The sequence below is a fragment of the Symsagittifera roscoffensis genome, chromosome 1 (genome assembly GCF_963678635.1).
Source record: "Symsagittifera roscoffensis chromosome 1, txSymRosc1.1, whole genome shotgun sequence".
NCBI classification, from domain to species: domain Eukaryota; kingdom Metazoa; phylum Xenacoelomorpha; order Acoela; family Convolutidae; genus Symsagittifera; species Symsagittifera roscoffensis.
This window is the reverse complement of record NC_087062.1, coordinates 92,652,061-92,656,150: the sequence shown is the minus strand read 5'-3', so window position 1 is coordinate 92,656,150 and position 4,090 is coordinate 92,652,061.

The following is a 4,090-nucleotide window of genomic DNA, read 5'->3' as shown; positions in this document are numbered from 1 at the left end:
ATTTTAGCAAAAAAAGTTAACAAAGAAAGACTATTTTTTTAAAATCGAAAAGAGTTTTTGCATTTTTTCTATTTTTTGTCTAATTTTTATGTTTAAGAGTTATGAACCTAATGAGACCACTTGGTGATTTTCTGTTTTTTTTTTTTCAGTTTGATTTTTCGCGGTTTTAGTTTTGATTTTTTTTAAAATTCAATTCATTTCCTTTGGTAAAAGGACTATTCCTAAGGTAAATCTTATTGTTCAGATTTCCCATCGGACTTTAAAATTATCTATTGATCCAGTTTTCTCAAATGGGATTAATTTTTCAAGAAAATGAAATGAATTAGTGAAAAACGCAAGAGTTAATGTTAATAAAAGCTAAATCAACGTTAATGTTGTAATTGAGTTAGATCGAGGTTTGAATCGCACATCGAGCAATATTCGTAAATTTCGTGTCATCTATTTTGAACAATACAAATGTCATTCTGAATGTCAGTTTTTCTTGAAAATTAAAGAACTTGTTTGGTTTTTTGGAGTCACGGCGAATGTTACTTTAATATGATACCATGTTTGACCTGCGAGTTTTACTCGATGTAGTCAAAATTGGGGAAAAAAACCACCGTGAGGCTGAGTTCTTTTCCATTTCTATGAGAGGAGTCAGAAAAAAGAGACACACATTCAAGATTCAACAAAAAAATTGTGTAAAGTTTTTTCTTAAAATTTTCTCAATTCGTTCATTCGTCGCTCTATATTAATATGTAAATCGACAATCTCTAACCGCTTTTTACCCACAGTCAAGAAGTTTCAAGGATAATGAATTTGTTTCCCAGAAATATTTCGTCTGCGAGTTTTTGTGAACTGATTATCATTTTAGGATTGAAATGGACTGTTCTGAGCGCATTTGACATAGAGTGGACTATTTAGAGGCTGTTGGAAGTGTTCTAATCAAATTATATTTTCCAGGTTTTATCATGATTAAAGCAGAAGTGGAATCGGGTGCGGATTGTAACAATAACCCGATCTGTTCGTCGTGTTCGATAGCTCTGAAAGTCGAGTCTACTTTCACGTGCAGGTCATGTCTAGGAAATGTAGAAGGCACTTTTTGTAGAAGCTGCATTCTTGCACACCTCAGGAAAAATCATGCTGTGAGAAACCACTCAGGAAAAGAGGTCACGGTTTGTGATACGCATCAGAACATAGCTCACAAGTACTGCGAGACGTGCGATGTAGTATTCTGCATGGAATGTTTCGAAGATCACGCCCAACCATGTATTTAAAACCTCTAGTAGAAAAAGAAGAGAATTTGAACTCCGAAATTCAAGGTCATATAGGAAGATTAGAAAAGGATTCGAAGCCTGTTTTGAAAAGAAAGCAGTTGATGTCTAACATTTGCAATAAAATGTTAAGAAGCGCTGATCACACTCAAGAATCGAGGGATGTTTTCAATTTGGTTGCGGAAACATTTATGGATAAGTTCGATGATGTTTTCAAAGAAAATAAGACTAGTTGTTCAAAAAGCATTGTGGATTCTATCAATAATTCCAAAAAATGCTTGGAGTCAGTCGAGGAAAAGCTAAATGTTTTGAGAGATTTGGGGCATTCGCTACCTATGCAAGGAGTTCAAAAACTAAATGAGATCGTATCGAACTGTGAAGAAGCACTTTCAAGAGCTCCTATAGATTCAGATGAGCATATGTACTTGATGCCTCTTCATCTGAAAAAGAAACTTCCGGACAAAATGTTATTTGAAATAGCAGCAAAAATGCTAGAATTGTTGCAGTTTCCAGAGCTGGTACGGTCAAAAGTTATAAAACCAGCAGGTATCGCTATAAGTCCCGAAAAACGCAGGAATCAAAAGCAAGGACTGCTAACTTATAACCACTCTTTAAATGGTAGAATTTTCTGTATTTCGAAATCGGGAGAAAAGAAAATAAGCTTTTCATTGCATCCAAATTTAACTTCTGTGGCTAAAAAAAGCAAGGCGATTATCGATGAGATTCGGTATGAAGATATTAAGTCGGCATATGCTACGAAAACTTAATGGTGCTAAATTTGATCGGTTCTGAAAAGATTGTAATTGATATAGATGTCTCCGAAATTGTCAAGAAATATGATGCAGTATCGGAACCATTGTTGACTCCTGAAGTTCTTTTTGTTTATCCATCCCATGAAAATGACTGCGAATGCATTTCTATGAGCCAAACTTATCATCTATTCGCTTATCAGGCGTGAATTTAAGTGCCTTGTCAATTGATGGTGTGGCGAGGCCTAAGTGCTTAGACTTGCACTTTGAATTTAAAGTTATGGCGTATGCAGACTTCCTCTGATTCTGTTGGATTCTGTCTCTTATCAGCAAAAAGCAGCTGAAAATTGAGAAAGAACTGCATGGGTTAAACACAGTCGACGAGGTTCACTTCTTGGGCGACAGAACTCTACTTCTCTTTGAGAATGAATCACGGATAGTTGTAGCTTTGACTGAAGAAATCAAAGAGTCCTCCTGGAAACTTTCCAGTGTTCATCGCCTAAATGAAGGAAACTTCATCAGTGATTTCATAATAGAAGGCGATTTTTCCTGTTCTCAGCCGATCCGAAGTTAAAGCAGCCACATAACTGCGAAAATGCTTCGATTGTTTGTTGTTGCAAGAAAGGGAAGCATGTAGATGGAACGGCGAAGAAAGTCAGACGGGTGGACTGTTGTAATTTTGAACCAGTTGACTCGTTTGAAATAGTTTTTGCGAACAAGTACTACGCGCGCTTCAGTGCATGTCGTCATTCGGATTCGATGACGTCACAAACACGAGACCAAAACTTGGGTACTTCTGCCTCTTCCTCGTCTTCTATATGATTGACAGCTATGTAATAATGGTGCTTAATGTATAACTTTAAGTTAATGCCAATACAAGCCTTCAACATTTTATTTTTTCCAAGAAATCTATTTATTTTCACATTTATTTTCATATCATCCAATCTCATGTTAAGCAGTTAATGTAAAATTTTATTTATTTGAAATTGATGAAAGATCTTCTAGAAATATTTTATATACGATGACAAAGATATTTTTCCCATTGGATTTTTTTAGCGATGTCAGTACAGAATAAAGAGAAGAACTTTATTGAAGCCACTGATGCTCATTTAAAACAATTATGAAGGAGTTTGGTTCAATATAAATCTGAAGGTTCCGCTGTGCGATGACCGGACAAGGTATCAAAAAAAGATAGAAATTATAAGAGTTTAAATTTCATAATTTTTCCTATTTTCGTTTTATTGCGATTTGCGGGAGATTAAAGTGAAAACCGTTTTATGGGCACAGTAGTTTGCGCCTGAATTCTCAGAGGACACATTTGTTGTGTAAAACCGTTTTTTTGAAAATCGATTTTCAGATAAAGTATAATTTTTTGGTTTCGGTATTTTATAACAAGACGAGAGTGCCTATCTGGGTTTAAATATGCAGCTGAAAAAATCATCTCCGTAAGTTTTTGAAAACATCAATGATTTTGCACATGTGTTTCAAACTGCAGTGCAACTTCATTGTGCTGTAAGTGAAACGCGGTCAATATTTGTGTACAATTTGTCGTACTCAATCTCCATAGCGTCTGAAATAACACGTTTCAAGTAACATCAAATAATTAGGCTGTCTCGAGTGGTTACCAATTAGAAGCAAATGTTGGATGAGCTAAACTCAATTCTAGTTTAATTGTATTATTAGTATTTAAACTGGAATTGAGTTCAGCTGATCCAATAATAGCGGCCGCTTTTACAGCGCTATCGAACAATCCGCCGCTAACTAATTCGCTATTGGTCAATCGAAACACTCCCGCTAATAGCGCCGCTATCGCTACCGCTTTCACACCTCTGCAAGCAACCGTCCCCAAAGTAACAGTAGTTTTGTGATTTGTAAAACGTTTTGATCTCCAACCAGAACTTTTTTCTAAACATGAAGAAGCATCGAAATTCTAAATCTACAATTGCTTTTGTTCAAATTTACTTTCTATTTTGCTGTTTGAGAAATTTTTGCAAGCTTTTGCGACTGTCACAGGTGACCGTGCCGTTGTTTTTTAAAACATCAGTTTCTAAAAGTTTCTAGAAGAACATGATTTTTAAAAGATCATGT